At 40.8% G+C, this 9,213-nt stretch overlaps 1 long non-coding RNA gene across 1 annotated transcript; it reads left to right on the top strand.

The window, feature by feature from the left end:
* The first annotated feature begins 745 nt into the window (after positions 1–745).
* LOC102499130 (uncharacterized) lies at positions 746–8,233 on the top strand. The gene is made up of 3 exons (XR_336575.1): positions 746–777; positions 2,347–2,512; positions 8,007–8,233. It is a non-coding gene; the product is annotated as an uncharacterized LOC102499130 (long non-coding RNA).
* Positions 8,234–9,213: the final 980 nt, after the last annotated feature.

Here is a 9,213-nt window from a genome sequence, read left to right on the forward strand (position 1 = left end):
CTTCTGGAGAACCTGACTTCAGACACCTTGGGATTTTGTGTTTTGAGTGGTCCCTGATGTAAAATGAGAGGGAGGAAGGAGTTCATTATGATTGGTGAGAGATGGATTCAGAAGCACATTCCTGTGATTACTGTCTGATTTTGAGACACTTTTTAAGGCTTTTGACCATATTACTTTTTCAGATGATAAATTAACAGCTTCTGGCCCTATTCAAGAATGGGATCTAGCCACAGAATAAAGTCCAGTGGGCTGATGCTTGGAGAAAAAGACATGAAAAGAACCCTCAGCCTGCATACGATGAGCAGATTCGCTCCATTCCCATCGCCTACTATGTCAGTGACTATGATTCAAGACAGGTATTATGCAACAGGGATATGAAAGGGAAGGAGATGTTGTGATTTCTCCTGACAAAAAGAAGAAAATTGGGTATCATATCACTTTTCATACTGAATCCTAACCATCCAAACAAAAGTGTTTCTGACCAGGACTTTTGTATTGGAAGCAGGGAGAATATTTTTGTAAACTATGCTCCAGATAAGAGACTGATAACCAGAATACACAGGGAACTCAAGCAGCTTACCCGGAAAAAAAGTATTAACCCAATTAAAAGATGGGAAAAGGAGCTGAATAAACGACTCTCTAAGGAAGACATACACAGCCAAAATTCATATGGAAAAAGGTTCAACATCCCTCATCATAAGAGAGATGCAGATACAAACCACAATGAAATACCACCTAATTCTGATCAGAATGGCATAGATTAAAAAAGAAAAAGTGGTAAGTGATGGTGGGGATGTGGTAAAAGGGGAACTCTCCTACACAGGTGTTGGGAATGTAAATTGATCCAGCCATTGTGGAGAACAATATGGATATTCCACAAAGATCCAAAAATAGATCTACCATATGATTCAGCAATTCCACTCCTGGGTATCTACCCAAAGGACAGGAAAATGTTTAGTTGGAAAAACACTTGCACATCTACGTTTATTGCGGCATTATTCACAATTGCTAAAATATGCATCCAACCCAAATGTCCACAAACAGGTGAATAGATTGAAAATGTATGGTATACATACTCCATGGAATACTATTCAGCCATAAAAAACAACAAAATCCTGGCATTTGATAGAAAGTGGATGAATATGGACAATTTATTGCTGAGTGAAGTGAGTCAGGCTATGAAAGAGAGACATTGTATATCCCTACTTAACATATAATAAGTGTACACACTCTATGGTAAAGAATGAAAGACTGGGGACCAGCAGTTGACATAATGGCTATGTCGCTGGACTCCCATGTAGTTGACCGCGGTTCGCGTCCCGGACCTGGTGGCTTAAACTCACGCCGGGCACATGTGCATGTGTGCCCAAGATCCTGAGAGGAGAATGGAGGAGAAGGGATTGCGCCATGGCCATCCCCCCCTGAGGGGTGATTTCTCACTTTCTGTCTCTGTCTCTCTCTGTCTTTCTGGCGAGCGCACGTGCCCTATAGCAAAAACCTCTCCAAAAAAAAAAAGGAAGAATGAAAGACTAGAGGGCATAAAAGCATTGAAAATAGTTATGGACACTGGAGACAGTGTGGAAGGAGAGTGGGAGAGGGGGAGAGTGCAGGGAAGGTAACTAGGGAGAAAAAAGTAGGTAAGACATTTGTGGGACATAGAAATGTTTTATTACCTCTTGATGATGATGTGTATAGTATTTTCAACTGGGATAAGTCTGAGGTGTATATCATGTTGGATAAATTCTCTGTACAAGCTAAATGATATATAGTGATTGAATGTATACAAAATAATAATAATTACGATTAAAAATTAAAATTTTTTTTTCCTTTAGTGTGAGCCCTTCAGAACAGTTTTCACTACTTGGTAAGAACTGTTGTGCTTTGGTTCTTGCTCTGCTACATGCCAGCTATGTGACCTTGGAGAAGTCACTAAACTGTTGACAGTCTCAGCTTCTTCATCTGTAAAATGGGTGGATGGAGGAGATAGTCCTTTGGGAATGTAAACACAGCACTGGGGACTGTGGTTGGCAAATTGTATCCCACCTCATTAATTCTAGAGTAGAGGAGAAATCTTTTTATTTTTAAGAATTATTATTTAACTTTGTTTACTTGTCAATTTATTTTATTTGGCCAGAGAAGGACAGAGTGAGAGAGAGAGAGAAAGTGAGAAAACAAGCCACCAGGTCTAGGACTTGAACTATGGTCAGCCATGTGGGAGTCCAGTGCCCTTAACCACTACCTGCAGACTCTGAGGAGATATCTTTTAAATGAATCAACCGAAAATTATGTGACGTCAGCTACACAAATTGTATAACATTAGTCATAGTCCTCTTTGTTCTGTGACAGTGTAAAAATTACAGATATCCCAAGTTAGAAGAAAAGACCCTACTTCACTGCATGCAAGTAACCTGAGTCTCTCCACCACAATTACATTTCGTCACACTACATCCATGACTGAAGATCTCAGAATAGCAAGGATAGAGGAGTCATATGATCTCTCTTGGAAATACTGGTGAGTTACTACTGTCTTTTCACTATAATACCATGGATTCTTCAGGAGACATAATCTAATGTGTCGCCCCTTGGCTGAGCCCACCTCTTTTTGCTAGAAGAACAATATTCATTTTAGGTGAGAAAGAGATGCGAAGACAGATTAATGGTTGCTGTGACTTACCACATGTGCATGTAGTCAAGTAGAAGTTCCAGGGACTATGGTCTCACAGAATTCGTGCCATGAATCATCTTTTCAGTTATCTACAAATACTCCAGTCTTCAATACAGAGCAGACTGGTCGACAATCCGTATTTTAAAACTTTTACCAAGATTGTCTGCTTTTAATTTTGTGTGTGTGTGTGTGTATCGGAAGCAGGTTTTAAAATTTATTTTTCTCCTTCAGTGTGAACCCTTTAGAACGATTTTCATTACTTGTTAGGAATCATCAAGGTTTCAGGAAAGACTTAACCATCTGAATAAGATTAGCAATTTCAACATAGACAAAAGCAAGTCACTAAATCCCATGAGCAGAGGAAACTATTGTACCTGAATTCAAATCAAGGTTCTCTACTAGGTTATATTTATTTCAGGGCATCTATAATGTGGGCGTAGGTGAACTTTTGGAAGCAAAAATTCATCCACCAAGTCCTCTTGAAGTTCATTCCACGATTCCTTAAGCAACGAAGTATTCATTTATCTATCCATCTAATCAGCAAGCACTTATAGATCACCTCTATATCCCACAGCTAAGAAAAGAAGGTATAGTGTTGAAAAGATAGTGAGTCCTCTAAGAACTCAAAGTATCCCAGAGAAAGCATCTATAAGCAAATAAATAGAATATAATGTCATAAGTACCATAATAAGGATATGCGCAAAGGCCTATGGAAACAGTAATTCTGCCAGGAAAAATCAGGGAAAGCTTCATAAAGGAAGTGACATTCAAAGAGCTCATAAAGGATTTATGCATAGGAGTTTTCTAGATAGAGGAAAAGGAGAGTGTATTCCCAACAAAGAAGAACAAGAACCATGGCCAATGACCTAAAGTGCATAAACATTGTTGAGAGGAGACAGAACAGTATGACTTTATGGTGCGGGAGGATATGAAGAATAGCCTTGTATGCCACATCAACAACTTTGAACTTGATTCTTGAACCATTAATAGCCAAAAGTGATGGGGTGGGGTGGGGGTGGGGTGTTCTTTTCTTTCACAATTTGGAATAAATAAGAGCAAATCTGAGTTTTAGTAAGAAGACTCTGTCAGCAGCATACAGATAAGTTTTGTTATCAAAAAATACTGAAAAATAAGAATGAGGTAGGAGGTTATTTCCGTAGTCTGAGGTAAGAGTTAATGAGGATGGGTATAGGACCATGGTCATGGAGGTGGCCACTGTATGATCCCACATGACTCCTTTATCTTGTCCTGAGGCTCATCACTCACTTCACCTTAGTCCCTGTCGTGTTGAAAAATCTTGATCTAAGCTATAAGGTAACGTAAGTGAAAGAGGTTTAACAAGGTCAAGGCTCAGCCTCAGTTGTGCAAGAGGAAGGGTGCTGCTATGCAAGGCTGGGGCCACATAGGAGGAACAGGTTTGGTTTCCAGCCTAACCTGAACAGATCAGGTGTGGTGGTGTATAACTGTAGTACTAGGTGACTGGGAGGCTGGGACAAGACAAATTGCAGCATGGTCAGACCCTGTCAAAAATCTGTCTCTCTCCTCCTCCCTCCCTCCTTTCTCATGAAAGAGAGAAGGGAAATGAGGAAGAAAAGAAGAAAGGAAGAATGAAAAAAATGAAGGAAGATAAGAAAAAAGAAAGGGAGAAAGGAAGGAAGGAAGAGAAGGAGGAGAAAAAGGATCAAATGAAAGTTATCAACTCACGCATAACAGTTCAGATCATAAAAGTGGAAAGGACGTAAAGAAGAGGTAATTTAAAATCTCTAAGGAACACAGTCATTTAAAGGTGGGCAAAGGAGGATCCAGAAGTCTCCTGAATACCTCTGGTATATTAACAAGGGCATTTCCTTGATGCAGAATGAGACAGAGACTCTCTAGATTGGTTGCAAATTCAGTTTGAAACAGAAGTTCAAGACAGGGATTCTTCTTCTTTTTTTTTTTTGGAGAGGTTTTTGCTATAGGGCGCGTGCGCTCACCAGAAAGACGGAGAGAGACATAGAGACAGAAAGCAAGAAATCACCCGCAGGCCACGCCGCAATCCCTTCTCCTCCATTCTCCTCTCGGGATCTTGGGCAAGCATGCACAGGTGCCCGGCGTGAGTTTAAGCCACGGGGTCTGGGACTCAAACCACGGTTGGCTACATGGGAGTTTAGCGACATAGCCATTACGTTAACTGCTGGTCCCAAAACAGGGATTCTATGGCAGAAATAGCCACATATTTCTCACTACCCATTCTCCTTCTTCCATAGTAATTTTATTTTATTCTGAACTCATGGTCTCACAGAAAAAGCCCAAAAGACTCCATTGCAGATAGTGTGGCCATGTAACTAAGTTCTGTCCAATAGAATGAGAATGGAGGTGATATGAGAACCTCTAAGCTGTTGCTCTAAAGAAAAGGGGAAAACTCACCCTTTCCCGTCTTCCTTCACCCTGCTAGGACAGTGAACTCGGTAGCAAGCCATTTGAGAGCACACAGATGAGGGTAATAAGGAGGATGATGGGGCAAAAAGGTAGTGGAGCCAAGACCCTGCAGCCATCATTGAGCATGGCCTCGTCCCAGCTCATACTTGAACCTTGTTCAGCCACTAACATGGAGCCAAACCAGTATCTAAACCAACACAATGCCAAAGCCACATAGATTTCTTCAGCACTATCCTAAAGGCTTTGTAAGTCTGAAAGTGTTTATGGCTTGGTTCTATCCCATGTGCACACACTGCTCAAGAGAAGCCTGTGCCAGTCAGGGCTTTACCCACCAGCCTGGTCAGCATGAAACAATTGGGGATGGGCACAAGTACCCAAACTCTGATGGTTGGAGGACCAGAGGAAGAGGACCCTGTGGAGAGTGCTCATCTCTCTCTCTGTCTCTTAGGGGGACCAGCAGTTAGCCCAATGGCTATGTCGCTGGACTCCCATGATTTCTCGCTTTCTGTCTCTCTATCTCTGTCTTTCTGATGAGTACACGTGCCCTACAGCAAAAAAAAAAAAAAAACACCTCTCTCTCTGTCTCCTTGTCTCTATCACTTTCATGTGTGAACACACAGGCTCTACCATGAAAAAAGAAAAGAATTTTAAGAAGTCTTACAGTGTTTAAAAATACCATCCCTGAATAACCAAGGCTTATGTCTAGTGGTGGGACTTCAGGACCCCTCTTATCCTTCCAAATTCTGAGCCGACTGGAAAATAAGACAAAAGCGTACAACACAAAGAGACCAAAACATAACTGTAATTACTGATAAGGCAGATGTTGGAAAAGTGTGGCTTATGCGAGTAGTAAGTGGGCTTCCTAACACTGAATTAAACACAATTATTCAGAATTAAATTAAGTATCCAGCACACATTGAGACAACTAGTTCACCTCAGACCTCCCCTATGGGACTGACCTGGAGTGTTACGCTAGCAACTCTCCTTCCATGTGGAAGAAACATTAGGACTAAGGAAGGAGCATTAACTCCTAATATCTCAGGTCTCACTGGGAGGCATAGATGTGATGTGAAGTCAATTTAGCTAGGAACTAAAACCTGAAATAGGTGGGAAAAAATGATCTTCAACATCTGAAAAATTTGGGCTTCCAAATGGCCAGTAGCGTTGCATCAATCAACAACACAAGTTGTTTAGATTTTAAAGTCCATATAAAACTGATAATCATAGCAACATTACATCAGCTCCCCTGAAGTTTCTCCGTGAGCTCCCTAATTTGGGTTATCTCTCCAGGAGATGGAAGTGGGATGCAGAACCAAATTCTGGTGGAGTTTCTGTTCTCACATTGAAGAAAGGACAGACTTTTCCACCAGGCTGCAATTTTCACCTGGCTTGTCATTATAAAGGAAGGACCAGAATTGATCCTAAGGCTATTTCATATCTAAAATATAAATGACTGTAGTGAGAGTAAGAGGATATGCAATGATTTCTATTCATAGATTAAACCAGTCATCTTAACAAATGAGTGCTCCTCAATGAGGAGTTGTGCACTGTTCCTTAGGGGCAGTCGGAATCGCTGACATTAAGAGGGCTGGAAAATTTGGGGTTAGCACAAATGACTTGGGGGGATACTGACATTTATTGGTGCTACATCATGACACTTTTATACAATAAATATATACATATAACCAAATTAATTGTATTATTAAAGGTAGACCTAACCTGAAAGAAGCTTCTTATATGGAGCCCATGCCACAATATATTAATATAAGAAGGTCGAACAGAAACCAGATCTTATCTTCCATACTGTCTCCTCAGTGTGCATCTTGCCTTAGAGTGTCTCTGAAATGGAGAATTTTGGAAGACCAGGATTATAATTATTTTTAAGCACTATATCATAATACTTATAGATTATACCTAAATAAATGTATTTTTTATTCATTTCTTCAACAGGTATTTATTGGGCAGCTACTATAAACCAGACACTGTTATAGGTCTTAAAAATATAACAGCAGTGGGAAAAACTAAAAAGCTCTGATCTATTTAACTTTTTTTTTTTTTTTTTTTTTGGAGAGGTTTTCACTATAGGGCGCGTGCACTCACCAGACACAGAGAGACCTAGAGACAGAAAGCAAGAAATCACCCCCCAGAGGGGATGGTCATGCCGCAATCCCTTCTCCTCCATTTTCCTCTCGGGATCTTGGGTACACACGCACACACGCCCAGCGTGAGTTTTAAGCCACCAGGTCCGGGACGCGAACTGTGGTCAACTACGTGGGAGTCCAGCGACATAGCCATTACGCTAACTGCTGGTTCCCAAAATTTCTATCTTATACCTAAAGAAACCAAGATTCTCAAACACTTACAAGAAAAGAGAAAACTATTTTCAGAGCAGGGACCTATAAATGCTAGTAACCACAGTCTGCCAGCATTTCGTTATTCCATATTTCACCTCCATCTCTATGAGGGGTAGGATCAAAGAGCCAAGAACAATAATCACTCTGTCTTCAGTTTATAAAACTTGGACTTGTTCATGGTAATCCCCCAAATTATCCTTCCCATGAACACATGGGAAGGTGGATGATTATAAAGCAGTCTTTTAAAAAAAGGATTATTTATTTTAATTTACTTACATTTATTTATTTATTTTTTAATTTGACCAGGGAAAGACAGAGAGGGAGAAAGAGGGAAAGGGAAAGTGGGAAAGCAAGCTGCCAGGTCAGGGACTCAAACCATGGTCAGTCATGTGGGAGTCCAGCATCCCAACTACTGTTCCACCTGCCAGCCCCTTATAAAGCAGTCTTCTAAAAAAGTTTGATCATACCAATCTAACAAATATTTACTGAGCATCTATTGTATGCCAAGCACTGTGTTAGGTACTATGGGGATTCTGAGATAAGTGGTCTATTCTTCCTCCCCTCAGGAAAGTTACTGTATGGTGAAAGAGACAGATGGCACACAGCCCCAGCATAGCATAGAAGATGATAAATGCCATAATGAAATTGTAAAGACCTGTGGGAGCTGAAAGGAGGAGATGGATACTAGCTCCTCCATGAAGTGTTGCCTAATTTCCCCAAAAGGAATTTGAAGTGGAACTTGAAAGATGGATGGAATGTTAATAAAGAGTAAAAGACCTGCTTCAGCTTCTCATCCAAGATGACAGCTCTGAAGGTCAAAGAAAACAAAAACTGTCCTGACCCACAGGACAGTCGAACAGGTTTCCTGAGGGAAGGAGTGAGAGATGGGATGAACAGCACAGTGTTACAATACAGAGACGACAGTGTTACAACTCTTCAGGGTTGTCCATTTATTGTGGGCCAGGGATGGTGGTTATATACATGTTGGTGGGCGGTGATTGGTTAAATGAAGGATTGTAGAGGGTGGGTTATGATTGGTTGCTTTGTGGACCAATCATGAGGTGCTGGATAGTATGGTGTTGAAGGGGAGCCAATTGTGGCCTTTGGCATTGTGCAATTGTTTGCTCACTGAGAAATCGAAACTTAACGGTTTCCTTAAAATGGCAATAGTATAAGACTCATAAAATGGCCTTGGCAGACTTGCTGATATGTAGTTTCCCACAAAAAAAAACCAAAAACCTTAAGATCCAAAGATGTTAAGACAAAATTAAAAGACAAAATTAAAGCAAGATAAGGTTTTTAACCATTAGGCAGTTGTAGTCTTAATGGGCGAATCTCAGAGTCCTACTAACAATAAAATAACACCATGACTACAGTTACCAAGCATGTACTATACACCAGGGGCTAGACTTTTCACATGCACATATTATTTCTTTTAAGCCCCAGGACAATACTTTCAAATAGGTGCCTCTATACTACCCTCATGTTACTAGAGAAGATTGTGATATATGACATGTCTGAAGTCACACAGCTAATCAATACTGGGGCTAAGCTTGAAACCCTGTTTGCTGTCTTTAAAGCCAACTGTGCTGGCACAGCAGTAACACAATGATCTGCAAAGTGTGAAAGCCACAGAGGAAGGTCCTGGATTTGATTCCCAGGGGTTCTCTGTGCACACCAGGTGTGCATGTATGCTTCTGATTCTGGCTGATTAAGGTTGGGGGTAGATTGTGGCATGAAGACCCTGTTGGTGGTGTCTTTGTGTGTGAGTCT

This window comes from Tupaia chinensis, unplaced genomic scaffold (assembly GCF_000334495.1).
Source record: "Tupaia chinensis unplaced genomic scaffold, TupChi_1.0 Scaffold139943_1, whole genome shotgun sequence".
NCBI classification, from domain to species: Eukaryota; Metazoa; Chordata; class Mammalia; order Scandentia; family Tupaiidae; genus Tupaia; species Tupaia belangeri.